Source organism: Triturus cristatus, chromosome 1_1, assembly GCF_964204655.1.
Source record: "Triturus cristatus chromosome 1_1, aTriCri1.1, whole genome shotgun sequence".
Lineage (NCBI taxonomy): Eukaryota > Metazoa > Chordata > Amphibia > Caudata > Salamandridae > Triturus > Triturus cristatus.
In genome coordinates, this window is record NC_140579.1 from 645,769,819 (window position 1) to 645,791,611 (window position 21,793).

The window sequence follows — 21,793 nt, forward strand, 5'->3', positions numbered from 1 at the left end:
TGAATCAAGTCAGCAGAGCTGCTTTACAGCCATAGAACCAGGTCAGCAGAGCTGCTGTAGAGCCAGAGAAACCAGGTCAGCAGAGCTGCATTAGAGGGAGAAAACCATGTCAGCAGAGCTGCTTTAGAGCCAGAGAACCAGGTCAGCAGAGCTGCTTTAGAACCAGAGTACCAGGTCAGCAGGGCTGCTCTAGAGCCAGAGAACTAGGTCAGCAGAGCAGCTCTAGAGCCTAAGAACCAGGTCAGCAGAGCTGCTCTAGAGCCAGAGAACCAGGTCAGCAGAGCTGCTGTAGAGCCAGAGAAACCAGGCCAGCAGAGCTGCTTTAGAGGGAGAGAACCATGTCAGCAGAGCTGCATTAGAGCCAGAGAACCAGGTCAGCAGAGCTGCTTTAGAACCAGAGTACCAGGTCAGCAGAGCTGCTCTCAAGCCTAAAAACTAGGTCACTAGAGCTGTTCTAGAGCCAGAGAACCAGGTCAGCAGAGCTGCTCTAGAGCCTAAGAAGCAAGCCAGCAGAGCTGCACTTGAGCCAAAGAACCAGATCAGCAGAGCTGCTTTAGAGATAGAGAACCAGGTCAGCAGAGCTGTTCTAGAGCCAGAGAACCAGGTCAGCAGAGCTGCTTTAGAGCCATAGAACCATGTCAGCAGAGCCATTGTAGAGCCAGAGAACCAGGTCAGCAGAGTTGCTATAGAGCCTAAGAACAAGGTCAGCAGAGCTGCTCTTGAGCCAGAGAACCAGGTCAGCAGAGCTGCTGTAGAGCCAGAGAACCAGTTCAGCAGAGCTGCTGTAGAGCCAGAGAACCAGGTGAGCAGAGCAGCTGTAGAGCCAGAGAACCAGGTCAGCAGAGCTGCTTTAGAGCCAGAGAACCAGGTCAACAGAGCTGCTTTAGAGGGAGAGAACCAGGTCAGCAGATCTGCTCTAGATCCAGAGAACCAGGTCAGCAGAGCTGCTCTACAGCCAGAGAACCAGGTCAGCAGAGCTGCTTTAGAGCCAGAGAACCAGGTCAGCAGAGCTGCTTTAGAGGGAGAGAACCAGGTCTGCAGAGCTGCTTTAGAGCCAGAGAACCAGGTCAGCAAAACTGCTTTAGAGGAAGAGAACCAGGTCAGCAGAACTGCTCTAGAGCCAGAGAACCAGGTCAGCAGAGATGCTTCAAAGCCAGAGAACCTGGTCAGCAGAGCTGCTTTAGAGCCATAGACCCAGGTCAGCAGAGCTGCTCTAGAGCCAGAGAACCAGGTCAGCAGAGTTGCTGTAGAGCCTGAGAAACCAGGTCCGCAGAGCCGCTTTAGAGGGAGAGAACCAGGTCAGCAGATCTGCTCTAGATCCAGAGAACCAGGTCAGCAGAGCTGCTCTACAGCCTAAAAACCGGGACAGCAGGGCTGCTCTAGAGACAGAGAACTAGGTCATCAGAGCTGCAGTAGAGCCAGAGGAAACAGCTCATTATAGATTCTTTAGAAGGAGAGAACCAGGTCAGCAGAGCTGCTTTAGAGCCAGAGAACCAGGTCAGCAGAGCTGCTTTAGAGGGAAAGAAGCAGGTCAGCAGAGCTACTCTAGAGCCAGAGAACCAGGTCAGCAGAGATACTCTAGAGCCATAGAACCAGGTCAGCAGAGCTGATTTAGAGCCATAGAACCAGGTCAGCAGAGCTGCTCTAGAGCCTAAGAACCAGGTCAGCAGAGCTGCTCTACAGCCTAAGAACCAGGTCAGCAGAGCTGTTTCAGAGCCAGAGACCCAGGTCAGCAGAGCTGCTTTAGAGGGAGAGAACCACGTCAGCAGAGTTGCTGTAGAGCCAGAGAACCAGGTCAGCAGAGCTGCTCTAGAGCCAGAGAACCAGTTCAGTAGAGCAGCTTTAGAGCCAGAGAATCAGGTCAGCAGAGCTGCTTTAGAGCCAGAGAACCAGGTCAGCAGAGCTGCTCTAGAGCCAGAGAACCAGGTCAGCAGAGCTGCTCTAGAGCCAGAGAACCAGATCAGCAGAGCTGCTTTAGAGACAGAGAACCAGGTCAGCAGAGCTGTTCTAGAGCCAGAGAACCAGGTCAGCAGAGCTGCTTTAGAGCCATAGAACCATGTCAGCAGAGCCATTGTAGAGCCAGAGAACCAGGTCAGCAGAGCTGCTCTATAGCCTAAGAAACAGGTCAGCAGAGCTGTTCCAGAGCCAGAGACCCAGGTCAGCAGAGCTGCTTTAGAGGGAGAGAACCACGTCAGCAGAGTTGCTGTAGAGCCAGAGAACCAGGTCAGCAGAGCTGCTCTAGAGCCAGAGAACCAGTTCAGTAGAGCAGCTTTAGAGCCAGAGAACCAGGTCAGCAGAGCTGCTCTAAAGGCAGAAAACCAGATCAGCAGAGCTGCTCTAGAGCCAGAGAACCAGGTCAGCAGAGCTGCTCTAAAGGCAGAAAACCAGATCAGCAGAGCTGGTCTAGAGCCAGAGAACCAGGTCAGCAGAGCTGCTCTAGAGACAGAGAACCAGGTCAACAGAGCTGCTTTAGAGGAAGAGAACCAGGTCAGCAGATCTGCTCTAGATCCAGAGAACCAGGTCAGCAGAGCTGCTCTACAGCCTAAGAACCGGGTCAGCAGAGCTGCTCTAGAGCCAGAGAACTAGGTCAGCAAAGCTTTTGTAGAGCCAGAGAAAACAGGTCAGCATAGCTTCTTTAGAGGGAGAGAACCAGGTCAGCATAGCTGCTTTAGAGCCAGAGAACCAGTTCAGCAGAGCTGCTTTAGAGCCAGAGAACCAGGTCAGCAGAGCTGCTCTAGAGCCTAAGAACCAGATCAGCAGAGCTACTCTACAGCCTAAGAACCAGGCCAGCAGAGCTGCTCTAGAGCCAGAGAACCAGGGCAGCAGAGCTGCTTTAGAGGGAGAGAAACAGGTGAGAAGAGTTGCTGTAGAGCCATAGAACCAGGTCAGCAGAGCTGCTGTAGAGCCAGAGAACCAGGTCAGCAGAGCCGTTATAGAGCCAGAGAACCAAGTCAGCAGAGCTGATCTAGAGCTAGAGAACAAGGACAGCAGAGCTGCTTTAGGACCATAGAACCAGGTCAGCAGGGCACTTTAGAGCCTAAGAAACAGGTCAGCAGAGCTGCTTTAGAGCCATAGAATCAGGTCAGCAGACCTGCTTTAGAGCCAGGGAACCAGGTCAGCAGAGCTGCTCTAGAGCCAGAGAACCAGGTCAGCAGAGCTGCTTTAGAGGGAGAGAAGCAGGTCACCAGAGCTGCTCTAGAGCCAAAGAACCAGGTCAGCAGAGCTACTCTAGAGCCAGAGAACCAGGTCAGCAGAACTGCTTTAGAGCCAGAGAACCAGGTCAGCAGAGCTGCTTTAGAGGGAGAGAAGCAGGTCAGCAGAACTGCTTTAGAGGGAGAGAAGCAGGTCAGCAGAGCTGCACTAGAGCCAGAGAACCAGGTCAGCAGAGCTGCTTTAGAGCCAGAGAACCAGGTCAGCAGAGTAGCTTTAGAGCCAGAGAACCAGGTCAGCTCTGCTGCTCTAGAGCCTTAGAACCAGGTCAGCAGAGCTGCTCTACAGACTAAGAACCAGGTCAGCAGAGCTGCTCTAGAGGCCGAGAACCAGGTCAGCAGAGCTGCTTTAGAGCCAGAGAACTAGGTCAGCAGAGCCTTTGTAGAGCCAGAGAACCAGGTCAGCAAAGCTGCTCTAGAGCCAGAGAATCAAGTCAGCAGAGCTGCTGTAGAACCAGATATCCAGGTCAGCAGAGCTGCTTTAGAACCAGAGTACCAGGTCAGCAGAGCTGCTCTAAATCCTAAAAACTAGGTCACTAGAGCTGTTCTAGAGCCAGAGAACCAGGTCAGCAGAGCTGCTCTAGAGCCTAAGAAGCAAGTCAGCAGCGCTGCACTTGAGCCAGAGAACCAGATCAGCAGAGCTGCTTTAGAGACAGAGAACCAGGACAGCAGAGCTGTTCTAGAGCCAGAGAACCAGGTCAGCAGAGCTGCTTTAGAGCCATAGAACCATGTCAGCAGAGCCATTGTAGAGCCAGAGAACCAGGTCAGCAGAGTTGCTATAGAGCCTAAGAACAAGGTCATCAGAGCTGCTCTAGAGCCAGAGAACCAGGTCAGCAGAGCTGCTGTAGAGCCAGAGAACCAGTTCAGCAGAGCTGCTGTAGAGCCAGAGAACCAGGTGAGCAGAGCAGCTGTAGAGCCAGAGAACCAGGTCAGCAGAGCTGCTTTAGAGCCAGAGAACCAGGTCAACAGATCTGCTTTAGAGGGAGAGAACCAGGTCAGCAGATCTGCTCAAGATCCAGAGAACCAGGTCAGCAGAGCTGCTCTACAGCCAGAGAACCAGGTCAGCAGAGCTGCTTTAGAGCCAGAGAACCAGGTCAGCAGAGCTGCTTTAGAGGGAGAGAACCAGGTCTGCAGAGCTGCTTTAGATCCAGAGAACCAGGTCAGCAAAACTGCTTTAGAGGAAGAGAACCAGGTCAGCAGAGCTGCTCTAGAGCCAGAGAACCAGGTCAGCAGAGATGCTTCAAAGCCAGAGAACCTGGTCAGCAGAGCTGCTTTAGAGCCATAGACCCAGGTCAGCAGAGCCATTGTAGAGCAAGAGAACCAGGTCAGCAGAGCTGCTAGAGAGCCTAATATCCAGGTCACTAGAGCTGCTCTAGAGCCAGAGAACCAGGTCAGCAGAGTTGCTGTAGAGCCTGAGAAACCAGGTCCGCAGAGCCGCTTTAGAGGGAGAGAACCAGGTCAGCAGATCTGCTCTAGATCCAGAGAACCAGGTCAGCAGAGCTGCTCTGCAGCCAAAGAACCGGGACAGCAGGGCTGCTCTAGAGACAGAGAACTAGGTCATCAGAGCTGCTGTAGAGCCACAGGAAACAGCTCATTATAGATTCTTTAGAAGGAGAGAACCAGGTCAGCAGAGCTGCTTTAGAGCCAGAGAACCAGGTCAGCAGAGCTGCTTTAGAGGGAGAGAAGCAGGTCAGCAGAGCTGCTCTAGAGCCAGAGAGCCAGGTCAGCAGAGCTACTCTAGAGCCATAGAACCAGGTCAGCAGAGCTGATTTAGAGCCATAGAACCAGGTCAGCAGAGCTGCTCTAGAGCCTAAGAACCAGGTCAGCAGAGCTGCTCTACAGCCTAAGAACCAGGTCAGCAGAGCTGTTCCAGAGCCAGAGACCCAGGTCAGCAGAGCTGCTTTAGAGGGAAAGAACCACGTCAGCAGAGTTGCTGTAGAGCCAGAGAACAAGGTCAGCAGAGCTGCTCTAGAGCCAGAGAACCAGTTCAGTAGAGCAGCTTTAGAGCCAGAGAATCAGGTCAGCAGAGCTGCTTTAGAGCCAGAGAACCAGGTCAGCAGAGCTGCTCTAGAGCCAGAGAACCAGGTCAGCAGAGCTGCTTTAGAACCAGAGTACCAGGTCAGCAGAGCTGCTCTAGAGCCAGAGAACTAGGTCAGCAGAGCAGCTCTAGAGACTAAGAACCAGGTCAGCAGAGCTGCTCTAGAGCCAGAGAACCAGGTCAGCAGAGCTGCTGTAGAGCCAGAGAAACCAGGCCAGCAGAGCTGCTTTAGAGGGAGAGAACCATGTCAGCAGAGCTGCTTTAGAGCCAAAGAACCAGGTCAGCAGAGCTGCTTTAGAACCAGAGTACCAGGTCAGCAGAGCTGCTCCAAAGCCTAAAAACTAGGTCACTAGAGCTGTTCTAGAGCCAGAGAACCAGGTCAGCAGAGCTGCCTTAGAGCCTAAGAACCAGGTCAGCAGAGCTGCTTTAAAGCCATAGAATCAGGTCAGCAGAGCTGCTTTAGAGCCAGAGAACCAGCTTAGCAGAGCTGCTCTAGAGCCAGAGAACCAGGTCAGCAGAGCTGCTCTAGAGCCAGAGAACCAGATCAGCAGAGCTGCTTTAGAGACAGAGAACCAGGTCAGCAGAGCTGTTCTAGAGCCAGAGAACTAGGTCAGCAGAGCTGCTTTAGAGCCATAGAACCATGTCAGCAGAGCCATTGTAGAGCCAGAGAACCAGGTCAGCAGAGCTGCTCTACAGCCTAAGAACCAGGTCAGCAGAGCTGTTCCAGAGCCAGAGACCCTGGTCAGCAGAGCTGCATTAGAGGGAGAGAACCACGTCAGCAGAGTTGCTGTAGAGCCAGAGAACCAGGTCAGCAGAACTGCTCTAAAGGCAGAAAACCAGATCAGCAGAGCTGGTCTAGAGCCAGAGAACCAGGTCAGCAGAGCTGCTTTAGAGCCATAGAACCATGTCAGCAGAGCCATTGTAGAGCCAGAGAACCAGGTCAGCAGAGTTGCTATAGAGCCTAAGAACAAGGTCAGCAGAGCTGCTCTAGAGCCAGAGAACCAGGTCAGCAGAGCTGCTGTAGAGCCAGAGAACCAGGTGAGCAGAGCAGCTGTAGAGCCAGAGAACCAGGTCAGCAGAGCTGCTTTAGAGCCAGAGAACCAGGTCAACAGATCTGCTTTAGAGGGAGAGAACCAGGTCAGCAGATCTGCTCTAGATCCAGAGAACCAGGTCAGCAGAGCTGCTCTACAGCCAGAGAACCAGGTCAGCAGAGCTGCTTTAGAGCCAGAGAACCAGGTCAGCAGAGCTGCTTTAGAGGGAGAGAACCAGGTCTGCAGAGCTGCTTTAGATCCAGAGAACCAGGTCAGCAAAACTGCTTTAGAGGAAGAGAACCAGGTCAGCAGAGCTGCTCTAGAGCCAGAGAACCAGGTCAGCAGAGATGCTTCAAAGCCAGAGAACCTGGTCAGCAGAGCTGCTTTAGAGCCATAGACCCAGGTCAGCAGAACCATTGTAGAGCCAGAGAACCAGGTCAGCAGAGCTGCTAGAGAGCCTAAGATCCAGGTCACTAGAGCTGCTCTAGAGCCAGAGAACCAGGTCAGCAGAGTTGCTGTAGAGCCTGAGAAACCAGGTCCGCAGAGCCGCTTTAGAGGGAGAGAACCAGATCAGCAGAGCTGCTTTAGAGCCAGAGAACCAGGTCAGCAGAGCTGCTTTAGAGGGAGAGAACCAGGTCTGCAGAGCTGCTTTAGATCCAGAGAACCAGGTCAGCAAAACTGCTTTAGAGGAAGAGAACCAGGTCAGCAGAGCTGCTCTAGAGCCAGAGAACCAGGTCAGCAGAGATGCTTCAAAGCCAGAGAACCTGGTCAGCAGAGCTGCTTTAGAGCCATAGACCCAGGTCAGCAGAACCATTGTAGAGCCAGAGAACCAGGTCAGCAGAGCTGCTAGAGAGCCTAAGATCCAGGTCACTAGAGCTGCTCTAGAGCCAGAGAACCAGGTCAGCAGAGTTGCTGTAGAGCCTGAGAAACCAGGTCCGCAGAGCCGCTTTAGAGGGAGAGAACCAGGTCAGCAGATCTGCTCTAGATCCAGAGAACCAGGTAAGCAGAGCTGCTCTACAGCCTAAGAACCGGGACAGCAGGGCTGCTCTAGAGACAGAGAACTAGGTCATCAGAGCTGCTGTAGAGCCAGAGGAAACAGCTCATTATAGATTCTTTAGAAGGAGAGAACCAGGTCAGCAGAGCTGCTTTAGAGCCAGAGAACCAGGTCAGCAGAGCTGCTTTAGAGGGAGAGAAGCAGGTCAGCAGAGCTGCTCTAGAGCCAGAGAACCAGGTCAGCAGAGCTACTCTAGAGCCATAGAACCAGGTCAGCAGAGCTGATTTAGAGCCATAGAACCAGGTCAGCAGAGCTGCTCTAGAGCCTAAGAACCAGGTCAGCAGAGCTGCTCTACAGCCTAAGAACCAGGTCAGCAGAGCTGTTCCAGAGCCAGAGACCCAGGTCAGCAGAGCTGCTTTAGAGGGAGAGAACCACGTCAGCAGAGTTGCTGTAGAGCCAGAGAACCAGGTCAGCAGAGCTGCTCTAGAGCCAGAGAACCAGGTCAGCAGAGCTGCTCTAAAGGCAGAAAACCAGATCAGCAGAGCTGGTCTAGAGCCAGAGAACCAGGTCAGCAGAGCTGCTTTAGAGCCATAGAACCATGTCAGCAGAGCCATTGTAGAGCCAGAGAACCAGGTCAGCAGAGCTGCTCTACAGCCTAAGAACCAGGTCAGCAGAGCTGTTCCAGAGCCAGAGACCCAGGTCAGCAGAGCTGCTTTAGAGGGAGAGAACCACGTCAGCAGAGTTGCTGTAGAGCCAGAGAACCAGGTCAGCAGAGCTGCTCTAGAGCCAGAGAACCAGTTCAGTAGAGCAGCTTTAGAGCCAGAGAACCAGGTCAGCAGAGCTGCTCTAAAGGCAGAAAACCAGATCAGCAGAGCTGCTCTAGAGCCAGAGAACTGTTGCAGGGATTCTGCTTATACACAGAACTATGCGTAGAACCCCAGGACCTCAGTGAGTTGTGGTGTACCAGAAACTCACCTCAGAACCCAGAACCCAGTATCCGGCTAGCATAAGTGTCCCATTCGTTATCCGAGATTTAGCTCGGCGGTCCCAATGAAAAGACAACCCAGAACACGCGACTCAGTACATACTCAGGAATGGTGGGAATCGGAAATACCTGTTCGTATATTATTCTCACATCAGTCCACAACAAGAATCAACAGAGACACGGTGAAAATAAAAAGAGTTTATTTTTATAGACCACGTGTCCTAATATGCAGTACTTTGGCTAATATAAGCAGACAAATGATTAAAATCAAAACCATCAACATAGTTACAATTCCATAGACTATAAAAGGGGTGATCATGTTATAATGACAGTGGATACTACCACCTTCCCTTTACTAAGAAGCTAATATTATTATTAGACTAACAGAAGGTCTCTTAGGCTTGAATAGGGGACCCCATACCTCAAAGATCAGCTTAGTGAAATCACATCACAGGAGCATCAGGAGTCTTCTCGCAGGAAGGCTCGTCTTCGGTCTGAATAATAAACATGATGTCCGTGATATTAAAAGCACCAACTTTCAGGTATGTGCAGCTGCTCGTGTGTTATGACTAAATAGTGGGTCGATCAACCTAGCGTGGAAAACATGCATTGTCTAACAACTCAGACTGTTTGTCACATCGTGTGCAGACCAAGGTCGCTTCGCAGAGCTCGGGATGGTAACAACAGATTGCTCTCGTGTGAGACAAAACTCGAGTCAGCAGTTCGTTTAAGCAATAACATTTGAACACAGTGTCGTGTGCAAAAGCAGCAAGATGGCTTTCTAACTTCTGACGTGGTTATGCTAACTTAACAATGTATGTACGTATTAAGGGAGTCCTTACATCATGCCCCCTTGATCGAAGCACTACTTAGTATGCAAGAAAAGAGAGAACGCAGAGTTCAAGCGCGACAGAGCAGAACAAGGCGTATCCAATTTAAAAAAGAACTGGTCAGTTCAGGCAAAGTTCGAACAGGAAAAAAACAAAAATGGATAGAAAAAACAAAAAACCTCAAACGTGCCGTGGGGGGTGAAAAAACGAAAAAACGCCTCACCGGGCAGAAGTGCAGACGTACAGGGACAGTTCAAGACACGTGAGGAAAACACAGTGGACGAAAGTTCACTCAATCCATGAAAGTATATGCAGCATATGTGGCCACTGCTTCCAGCAGAAAATCATTGGCACGGCCACTGAAGGTTTCAGCCATCCAGTTAAGTAAAGAAAAGGAACATACGTGTTCTTCTATTAGCGGAGCTTCTAGCACCATCAGAGGGCAACCAGCGTGTACTTCCAAGTAACTCATATCCAAGAAGTCATATGCCGCTCTCACGACGTCCCAATTACCCAGGATACCATGCGCCGCACCGCAGGCCATAATCCGAACACCAGAACAGGCGAACTCGTGAGACACTAAGGGCCTCATCAGTCGATCATAATCCGGGTCCGGAGACACCATGTTGGTTAAGCACAAATCCATAGGCCATTCAAAGGGACAATCTAGGCAGTGGAAGACAGGTTGCACGCAGGTGAAGTAGGAATAGCGTAAGGATAATCCATATGCCAGGCTCAAAGTCGCCAACGGCAGGACACCATAGTAATCAAGCATCCTGTCACGAAGAAGCTGCAGACGGGACAGGCTGTCGTGTGGCACAGAAAGAGCAGCCATTCCGCAAGATGAAAAGTAAAAGTAGCACACCTGCCACTAGAGCCAGAATTAACGGGACACCTCCAAAGACGCTGGAGAAAATAGAATGAAAAAATGCCGGAATCACACCAAAAATAGTTTGGAAAGAGGTCACGAGGCCCGAGCCCACAAGTTTAAAAAAATGAGCCAGGCCAGTCGTGGACGAGGCATTGAAAATTGTTTGGATCAAAGCTCCAAAATGCAGGGGGAGGTCAGTATTCAAAAGCGCCTGTACCTCGGTGCGCGTATTTGCTACGTGAAGGACAAATGTTTCCCGGGAGGAAGTCAATAGCACCTCCTTTTGGGACAATAGCGCTCTTATTCTGCTCATCTTGTTGAACTCTGCTTTCAAGGTTGGAATCGAAGGCCAGATGGAAGCATCCAGCCTCCCATGCGGGGGTGGAAACAGGACGTTATTGCAGCAGACAACCCTCTGTGTTACAGTTACTATATACGGGATCCCTACTAACATCCCGCAGCAAGCTTCATTGTTTAAAATTAAATAACTACCGTTTGCAAGCAGCGTGAAAGATGGCGTAATCACTGGTACCGGGATACCTTTGAGGACGCAGGCCAAATTCGGAGCGTGTACATTACAAGCACCGTGCAATTGAATGTGCCTACATACAACAGAATGATCAGGTGACGTTGTACATTCTTCACCCTTCAGATAAACCTCAGTACCGTCCCTCGTACATCTATACGTAAAGGGGAGGGACCACACTTCATGTATGAAAGCGGTACCCAGCTGTTCATATCTACCCAGAGCATAGTGTTTCATACAAGAGGTAAACTTAAAAAGCGCAAACGGTAGAGTTATCAATCCGTGTAAGAGCCACACAGCGGAGTCGACTTCCGCAACAGAGAAAGGTAACGGCTCCAATTTCTCAATATGGAGCAAGGAATATGTAGCATCCTTCATGGACATGAACTGCTGTTTGTCAGTAAGGTTAAAGGGAAGAAATAACGATGTTGTATTCAGATAGTCCCAAGGGACCTTCCCTGCCTTCAATGTTTGTAATGTCCATGCAAACTGCATAACAGAACGCAACTGGTTTTGACCATGATATAACACAGACATATCATCCTGCACAATATCCACAATCGAAGAAACAATATTATCTAATGTATAAATGCGAGAAGAACGAGTGTTAATGCTGTTATCAATAACTGCTAATACTTTTTCCATATTAGCCTGATCAATAGCTCTCAATCTTGAAGCTGCCTCAATTTGCGACAGTTTCCATACTTCGTTGTAAATAGCATACGCCCATCTCTTGGATCTGCCACCCACAGGACCTTTAACAAAATCATTCAAATCTATTTTGTCATGTAACTTTGATAAATGAACTTTGACAGATGCCAAGGTGGAATGTCGCAGCCAGGACTGACATAATTTCCCTACAGAGTATGTAGTTACTGTATGTGACGACTCAAACCGGGGGTCCACGCGATCTTGAGTATACCCCGGTTTCAGTCCTAGAAAACGACGTCGACAGGTATCAGAACTGCTTTGCCAAATTAACCATCCCTCACTATTAAATTTCGAAATATTGAAAGACGAATTAGAAACTAATAACTGCAAAGCAGGAAGGGACAGATCTGTGTGATTATTCCAATTTGGGTAAGCACCCAGATCCGGCACAGAAGGCGAATTTAGTTTTTTAGAAGTGGCCAATCCGAAACAGGTGGTTTGGAAGATGGTTGCATTTAAAAACAACATATGATTTGGTACTAGACAGGCACGGTGTAAAGCTTCAGTTCCCTGAACCTGCCACGGTTTGGAACCCCAAACCGACTTAAGATCAATAGTAGCCTTCCATAGATCATAACCTTTGATTGACAACTCATCCATAAAGGACTTAGAATATAGCAATTTAGTGTGTGTCAGTCTAACCTTGGAGGCAGACTCAGGCTTAACTTTAAAATAAAAGGATGCCGGGGCTGAAACACCGAAATCAGTAAACTTATCAACTAATGTATGTGAACTGCCAAACGAGGGGGTGGGACAGTGTTCCCACTGTGTAAAATTTACAAAATTTCTAAACGTATTTGCTTTATGCAGGAAGTGATTGCCATAATGTTGAAAACAATACTGTTCTGCATAATTAGCCGCATTGTCATACAAATCCTCTGCATCAAAGGCGGCATAATATTTCAAATCTGAAAACAGTGCTTCAATGGCGTGTACATCCCAATCATCAGAACGTATGTTCTGTTTAACTACATCACCCATAGAAACACGAAATACATTAGGCACATTAATGACCTCTGTAGGCCCATGAATTTGAAATTTAACTGCATCCCATGCGATTCCATCCATGACGGGCCAGGCAGTAATATTCACAAAAGTCTGGTCCCTTTTCATGATGTGGGATGAGGAGTGGGGGGCCAAAGTTCCATTGATAAGTCTAATCGTCGATCTCTCTTCGAGATAATGGCCATCCACCAAACGGAAGAAAACTACAACAAATCCAATGGACATGAACAAAAAAATACTAAAAAGCATCAACCAGATGTATGTCCAAGGGGCTATCAAAAAATGTTTCTTAAACCAGCTTACAAAAACAGCAATGTTTGATGGGGGAGTTGAGGGCAAAGAGTTAGTGTCAAAGGAAAAATGGGACTGGCCAAGCGCTGTAGATTGTAAGACAGGCGAGGGTCCACGTGTAGGATAAGCATACTCAGTCTCTTCGGGCAAACCACCAGCCGGTGGTATCAGCAAGGGATCAGTAACTGAATGCATCTCGATTGCAACATCAGACAAGGTGGTAGAAGCAGGAACCATCATTGAATTTCTTTGCATTGTCTGGCATGAAACTGCCGGAGTCATACTAAGAAGTATCGGCCACTCGCTGAAGTTTGACATTGTCAATAGAGATGTACCTGTTTTCTTTGCGACCAGGAAGTGGAGGTAAAATGACTGTTCTTGTACCCTGCACTCCAAGCACTGGAACTGGTGCACGATAAGAGGGGCCGAACTCCTTCTTGTTCTCCACCTTCTCACGGACCAGATCACCAACTCGGGGTAGCCAGCCGACTACCGGAATCTGAACCTCAGCTTCAGACGTGGAGGGCAAATGTTCTTTCGAAAGAGAGTCTCTGGCTTCTTGTAGAGTCTGCAAAACAGCACAGTGATCATCTACGTCAAAGGGTGCGGTCGACGCCGCAATGTCTAGACCATCAAGGTCCGGAACAAACATTCTGATTCCGAAGAGCATCATGTACGGGGTCCGCCCACCCAGAGACCTTCTAGGGAGATTATTTAGTGCACGTTGGACGTTATACAAATGGGCTAGCCAGTTCCGGCCCGTGCCTAAAACACGTGCTGTCAATGATTGCTTTAAGTCACGGTTCATTCGCTCCACCACACTATTACCCTCAGGTCGGTAGGGAGACGAAAATTTGACAAGGACCCCCAAATTTTTCATAGCCTCCTTGTAAGCCTTAGAGGCGAACGCAGGGCCCTGATCAGAATGGAAGGTACCACACGCAAAAGTTCCCACAAAGACACGCAAATCCCTGATGACAGTCCGCGAGTCAGCACTCCTTTGTGGCCACACCCATAGAAAACGTGTGCACGAATCCACTGCAACCAAGATGTACTTGTACGCAGTATCAGAAGAAAAAGGACCGCAGTGATCTAAATAAACACAACCAAATGGCTTATTAGAGATGTACAGCTGTGTCTGTGGTGGGCGCGCAACAGTAGAAGGTTTAATCTGTTGGCAAATGTCACAATCAAGAACATAAGCGCGCGCTTGTTTATATAAACCAAACCACCAGTAACGTTGTTATAGCAGAGATATTGTAGCCGACACACCGGCGTGGGCTGACGCCAACCCCTCGTGCGCAGCCAAGATCAGTGCTGGTCTGCAGTCCACGTTGGGAATAATTCTATCACCAACGTCGTTAATCCTCACTAATGGGACGTTATCAGGACTTAAATGATAAATATACCGAGAGGGAAAACCCTTCGGGTAATCTCCTCCCTTCTCTGTAGCAGCAATAGCTGCCAAGATGTTATCATCAATCTTACTTTTGGATCTTGTAACTGCTGCCACTAAGTATGTAGCCACTGCTGTTTTCGCTGCCTCGTCAGCTAAGCTGTTGCCGACAGCATGGACACCAAGCCGCTGGTGACCAAGAGTGTGAATAACACTCACAAGAGGGAGACGTTCTTTAAAGTCTGCCACCCGAACCCAAAGCGTTTTATGCTTAATTGTGCTACCTTTAGTGTCGCGGTAATCATTCTGAGACCAGAAGTGTAAATTGTCATTGTAGGACTGGACACAGTAGAAGGAGTCACTCACTATAAGAGTAGTGACTCGGGGATCAGCAATCTCCAGTGCAAGCACCAGAGCCCGGAGCTCCGCCAATTGCGCGGTACAATCACCCAATGACTGCGTATGCACTGCATCAGATTGGAATTCACCATTTACGAATGTACCTACGACAATTGCGCAAGCCACAGAATAAGCGTGCTTCGATCCAATTGCGGGTTGCGCAGACCCGTCAGTGTATATGACACAATGGTATTCTTCGAGCGGGCGCAAAGACAGAGGTGCCGGATGAACGAATTCATACTGCAAGTACTCTTGAGTCTGTAATGAGGCATCAAAGATGTAAGTGACGTCTGGCGACGTCAGTGTTGTGGCCCATTGTATCCACCGTGGATGCAAAGCTTTTGAATTTGGTACACTTGCTTTAGTCACTGCCTCTAAAGCAGGATATGGAGTTACAACCAGAATCTGTTTCCCATGCGACAGTGCGCGTTCCTTGAGGATCGCCATCTGCACAGCAGTCAGAACTTTTTCGACCGTGGAAAAACGTAATTCAGCAGAGGTGTACAAGTGGGATTTGTACGCAATGGGGACTGTGTCGCCCTCATTAAACGTCAAATACGTGAACCCCACGGCGCCTGGTACTATTCTTATTACCAGGTTAGTGCGGTTATCACGTGTCAGCAAGTATTGTGAAGCAAGAAGGTCAGCCTGTAAAGACTGTAAAATTGCAGAGTGTTCTAGCTGCCAGCTAGATTTCGAAAACGAAGGCTGTACCAAGGCGTAAAGCGGCTTGATACGCTGGGCATAATCAGGAATGTACGTACGGCCGAAATTCAGAAAACCCAGCAGAGATTGTAATTTCTTCAGTGTCGTAGGAGCACTTAAGCGTGCACACTTTTCCACAAAATGGGGGGGCTAACCCCTTACCTTCATTGTTGAGCTCGTAGCCCAAAAACAACACCGTATATTCTGCGATGTGTGACTTCGCAAAATTGAATTTGTAGCCATAGTCAGCAAAACTCACGATAATATTGTCAACCCGAGACAGATGCGGCATCAGCTCATCATCCGTAAGATAGATATCGTCAACATAGGAGTATGCTTCGGGGTCTATTCTTTCTAAAAGAGAAACCACGCGAGCAGAAAAGACGCCAGGGCTATTTTTGTAACCCATGGCTAATCTTGTAAACTGTTTTTGTTTTCCGCCTGAAGTAAACGCTGTCCACTGGCTACTCAGTGTGGACAGGTTGTGGCTAAAAAAGCCATTGGAAATGTCAAGTGTCGTTTTAAATCTTTTACGCACGAGACTGTCGACCAAAGCCGAGCTATGTGTATTTTGTACCGCGCAGGTCCGGCAATGGGAGTTTAGGTGCCGGTAATCCAAAACTAAACGGTACGAGCCGTCAGGCTTCGTTACAGTGAATAAAGGGTTATTCATAGGGGACACACATGTTTCAATAACACCCTGATATTCCAATTGTTCAAGGATTGCCGCGACGTGGGGTCTCGCTTCACGACGCATAGGATATTGAGGTTGGGGCTGGGGCATAGACCGCAATGGAATCTCATGGCAGGGGGACAATCTGTCCCATCCCACCTGAGTACGATACACCGCTGGCGCAAGCGCAAGCGCCCACTCCCCAGCATACACTTCAGCTTGGTCCTTAGGCACTGTGTGCGCAAAGGACGGGAGGATTACTTCCTCCCCTCTAGGAGCCTCTAAAATGAAAGCTGGGGGCCAATCTGCCTCCGCTAGGAGGATATCATAGGTGGTGGTCAGATTATCCCAAAAAATCCCTTTTATTGTACGTTGTATGTCACCCTCAATTAATAAGACTATTTCATAAAGTCTGTCAGGGGGAGCCACTCTGGTGTCAGCTGTTTCAACAGTAACCGAGATATCAGTTGCTGTCACCGCCAGAAATGGACGCAGAGCTTGACGGACTATGGTTATTTCCGCTGCGCTGTCCAGGAGCGTCAGCGCCCATGTCCGGTTCCGAAGCTGTGTCCGCACTATCTGAGGCATACCTTGCCGTCAGAGCCGCCGCTTTCTTCTTCTGAAACGGGGGTCTTTGTCGTGCAAATTCGTCCTGCTTGCCTTTACCCTCAGTCTGTCGGGGCTGGTCACGCTGTTGTGGAGCACCCCGACCTTTGCCACCGCCTCCGCCACCGGACTGTGTAGCCGATGTTTCCTGTGAAGAACGAGGAGAGCGCTGTTCAGAAACCTGAAATCTATCAGGAGACTTAATAGCAGCACGATCGCGCAGATCATAAGTGCGTTCACTACTTGACTGTACGGGAGAGGCAGGCCGAGAGCCCTGTTTCTGTTGTTGCTGCATTCCCTGTTGTTTAAACTGCCATTTTTGTTTCGGAAAAATGGGTCGTTCGTCCTTACCAGACGTTTCTGCCTTACCCTGCTGCTTTAGATCGGGATTCTTTATGACAGGCTTAACTCCTAAAGAGCTACGACCCAAATCCCGATATGCCTCCGCGATTATTTTCGCAAATTCCTGCGGCTTGTCCTCCTCAGCAACTCGCTTCAGTTCATTACGAACCTGGAAATGCAAAGCATCACCCTTTAGGTTTCCAATTATCATGGTAGCCACCAGGTCAAATTGACCGAGGAGCCGCATCCCTAACTCTATCGCAGACTCCGCACCATGGTTCTCTTTAACTCTTTTGATAACGGAGGGCAGCTGCAACATAGACGGAGTGCCAAAGCACTGCGCGTACGTCGCTGCAAAGACCTTGCCCCAATTTACACAATCATCTATGTGGGGGACCAAGTCTTTAGGCAAACTAATGGTGAGGATCCTGTGTTTCTCCACAGGAGTAGTATTCGGGTAAACCGCTTCTATTTGGTCAAATTTTTCAGCAAGCCAAAAGGGGAAATCATCCCTATTTTGGGGGCGCTTGCCCATAACAGAATTAACCATAACAGGACTAATGACCACCGCGTGATGATCAGTAGGCTGTCCCGCAACAGCAGGTGCCCCCGCCTGCATATTGCGCGACACATACTGCACTAACGCCCTATATACCGTAATCAGGGCAGTGTGTAGTACACGCAACTCAGCTACCGTCACCGTGAGGTAACGGGGATGAGGCCTAAATCCGGCTAGTACCGGCCAAGTGGCCCCTGCAATTGATAAAGGGCCCATTCTCGGCGGTATAACCACATGGGGAAGGGCGCCATTAAACCAAATAAGATGCTGCCAAGCAGATATTGGTATTTCCTGTGTCCTATACGGCGTATAGTTCGCTGGCACGGCAGCGGCAGTGTAAGAATGAAAGGTGTCATCATCCCCCACCGCCGGAATCGTCACCCAAGAGTAGAACAACTCATAGGGATGAGCCGCATCGGCTCCCACCACAAAGATGACGTTCATACCAGTGTCCGGCACCCCATACTGCGTCAAATGACGTTTCAGAGCTGCACGGCTATGCGCCGCAATATCCACCGACATTAGGACAACACACACTCGAAACTATCAGTAGCACAAGGGTTCAATAACCTTTTTAATTATCAAGCTTGAAAGAACCTATATCAATAGACCTAGGTAGGTTTTAAATCCGTCAGACTTGTTATCCGGAAACAAGAATGAGGGTGTTGTGGACAAACGCGAGCACTACTAAGGCGTTTCAACTCATAGACCAAACGTTAGGTGCGCCATGTTGCAGGGATTCGGCTTATACACAGAACTATGCGTAGAACCCCAGGACCTCAGTGAGTTGTGGTGTACCAGAAACTCACCTCAGAACCCAGAACCCAGTATCCGGCTAGCATAAGTGTCCCATTCGTTATCCGAGATTTAGCTCGGCGGTCCCAATGAAAAGACAACCCAGAACACGCGACTCAGTACATACTCAGGAATGGTGGGAATCGGAAATACCTGTTCGTATATTATTCTCACATCAGTCCACAACAAGAATCAACAGAGACACGGTGAAAATAAAAAGAGTTTATTTTTATAGACCACGTGTCCTAATATGCAGTACTTTGGCTAATACAAGCAGACAAATGATTAAAATCAAAACCATCAACATAGTTACAATTCCATAGAATATAAAAGGGGTGATCATGTTATAATGACAGTGGATACTACCACCTTCCCTTTACTAAGAAGCTAATATTATTATTAGACTAATAGAAGGTCTCTTAGGCTTGAATAGGGGACCCCATACCTCAAAGATCAGCTTAGTGAAATCACATCACAGGAGCATCAGGAGTCTTCTCGCAGGAAGGCTCGTCTTCGGTCTGAATAATAAACATGATGTCCTGATATTAAAAGCACCAACTTTCAGGTATGTGCAGCTGCTCGTGTGTTATGACTAAATAGTGGGTCGATCAACCTAGAGTGGAAAACATGCATTGTCTAACAACTCAGACTGTTTGTCACATCGTGTGCAGACCAAGGTCGCTTCGCAGAGCTCGGGATGGTAACAACAGATTGCTCTCGTGTGAGACAAAACTCGAGTCAGCAGTTCGTTTAAGCAATAACATTTGAACGCAGTGTCGTGTGCAAAAGCAGCAAGATGGCTTTCTAACTTCTGACGTGGTTATGCTAACTTAACAATGTATGTACGTATTAAGGGAGTCCTTACTACAGAACCAGGTCAGCAGAGCTGCTCTAAAGGCAGACAACCAGATCAGCAGAGCTGGTCTAGAGCCAGAGAACCAGGTCAGCAGAGCTGCTCTAGAGCCAGAGAACCAGGTCAACAGAGCTGCTTTAGAGGAAGAGAACCAGGTCAGCAGATCTGCTCTAGATCCAGAGAACCAGGTCAGCAGAGCTGCTCTACAGCCTAAGAACCGGGTCAGCAGAGCTGCTCTAGAGCCAGAAAACTAGGTCAGCAGAGCTTCTGTAGAGCCAGAGAAAACAGGTCAGCATAGCTTCTTTAGAGGGAGAGAACCAGGTCAGCAGAGCTGCTTTAGAGCCAGAGAACCAGTTCAGCAGAGCTGCTTTAGACGGAGAGAAGCAGGTCAGCAGAGCTGCTCTAGAACAAGAGAACCAGGCCAGCAGAGCTGCTTTAGAGCCAGAGAACCAGGTCAGCAGAGCTGCTCTAGAGCCTAAGAACCAGATCAGCAGAGCTACTCTACAGCCTAAGAACCAGGCCAGCAGAGCTGCTCTAGAGCCAGAGAACCAGGGCAGCAGAGCTGCTTTAGAGGGAGAGAAACAGGTGAGCAGAGTTGCTGTAGAGCCATAGAACCAGGTCAGCAGAGCTGCTGTAGAGCCAGAGAACCAGGTCAGCAGAGCCGTTATAGAGCCAGAGAACCAAGTCAGCAGAGCTGATCTAGAGCTAGAGAACAAGGACAGCAGAGCTGCTTTAGGACCATAGAACCAGGTCAGCAGGGCACTTTAGAGCCTAAGAAACAGGTCAGCAGAGCTGCTTTAGAGCTATAGAATCAGGTCAGCAGACCTGCTTTAGAGCCAGGGAACCAGGTCAGCAGAGCTGCTCTAGAGCCAGAGAACCAGGTCAGCAGAGCTGCTTTAGAGGGAGAGAAGCAGGTCACCAGAGCTGCTCTAGAGCCAAAGAACCAGGTCAGCAGAGTTACTCTAGAGCCAGAGAACCAGGTCAGCAGAACTGCTTTAGAGCCAGAGAACCAGGTCAGCAGAGCTGCTTTAGAGGGAGAGAAGCAGGTCAGCAGAACTGCTTTAGAGGGAGAGAAGCAGGTCAGCAGAGCTGCACTAGAGCCAGAGAACCAGGTCAGCAGAGCTGCTTTAGAGCCAGAGAACCAGGTCAGCAGAGTAGCTTTAGAGCCAGAGAACCAGGTCAGCTCTGCTGCTCTAGAGCCTTAGAACCAGGTCAGCAGAGCTGCTCTACAGACTAAGAACCAGGTCAGCAGAGCTGCTCTAGAGGCCGAGAACCAGGTCAGCAGAGCTGCTTTAGAGCCAGAGAATCAAGTCAGCAGAGCTGCTGTAGAACCAGAGTACCAGGTCAGCAGAGCTGCTCTAAAGCCTAAAAACTAGGTCACTAGAGCTGTTCTAGAGCCAGAGAACCAGGTCAGCAGAGCTGCTGTAGAGCCAGAGAACCAGTTCAGCAGAGCTGCTGTAGAGCCAGAGAACCAGGTGAGCAGAGCAGCTGTAGAGCCAGAGAACCAGGTCAGCAGAGCTGCTTTAGAGCCAGAGAACCAGGTCAACAGATCTGCTTTAGAGGGAGAGAACCAGGTCAGCAGATCTGCTCTAGATCCAGAGAACCAGGTCAGCAGAGCTGCTCTACAGCCAGAGAACCAGATCAGCAGAGCTGCTTTAGAGCCAGAGAACCAGGTCAGCAGAGCTGCTTTAGAGGGAGAGAACCAGGTCTGCAGAGCTGCTTTAGATCCAGAGAACCAGGTCAGCAAAACTGCTTTAGAGGAAGAGAACCAGGTCAGCAAAACTGATTTAGAGGAAGAGAACCAGGTCAGCAGAGCCGCTTTAGAGCCACAGAACCACGTCAGCAGAGCCGTTGTAGAGCCAGAGAACCAGGTCAGCAGAGCTGCTCTAGAGCCTAAGAACCAGGTCAGCAGAGCTGCTGTAGAGCCAGAGAACCCAGGTCAGCAGAGCTGCTTTAGAGGAAGAGAATCGGGTCAGCAGATCTGCTCTCGAGCTAGAGAACCAGGTCAGCAGAGCTGCTTCAAAGCCAGAGAACTAGGTCAGCAGAACTGCTTTAGAACCAAAGAGCCAGGTCAGCAGAGCTGCTTTAGAGCCAGAGAACCATGTCAGCAGAGCTGCTCTCGAGGTAGAGAACCAGAGCAGCAGAGGTGCTGTAGCGCCAGAGAAACCAGGTCAGCAGAGCTGCTTAAGAGCCATGAAGCCAGGTCAGCAGAGCTGCTTAAGATCCAGAGAACCAGGTCACCAGACCTGCTTCAAAGCCATTGAATCAAGTCAGCAGAGCTGCTTTATAGCCATAGAACCAGGTCAGCAGAGCTGCTGTAGAGCCAGAGAAACCAGGTCAGCAGAGCTGATTTAGAGGGAGAAAACCATGTCAGCAGAGCTGCTTTAGAGCCAGAGAACCAGGTCAGCAGAGCTGCTTTAGAACCAAAGTACCAGGTCAGCAGAGCTGCTCTAGAGCCAGAGAACTAGGTCAGCAGAGCAGCTCTAGAGCCTAAGAAGCAGGTCAGCAGAGCTGCTCTAGAGCCAGAGAACCAGGTCAGCAGAGCTGCTGTAGAGCCAGAGAAACCAGGCCAGCAGAGCTGCTTTAGAGGGAGAGAGCCATGTCAGCAGAGCTGCTTTAGAGCCAGAGAACCAGGTCAGCAGAGCTGCTTTAGAACCAGAGTACCAGGTCAGCAGAGCTGCTCTAAAGCCTAAAAACTAGGTCACTAGAGCTGTTCTAGAGCCAGAGAACCAGGTCAGCAGAGCTGCTCTAGAGCCTAAGAAGCAAGTCAGCAGCGCTGCACTTGAGCCAGAGAACCAGATCAGCAGAGCTGCTTTAGAGACAGAGAACCAGGTCAGCAGAGCTGTTCTAGAGCCAGAGAACCAGGTCAGCAGAGCTGCTTTAGAGCCATAGAACCATGTCAGCAGAGCCATTGTAGAGCCAGAGAACCAGGTCAGCAGAGTTGCTATAGAGCCTAAGAACAAGGTCAGCAGAG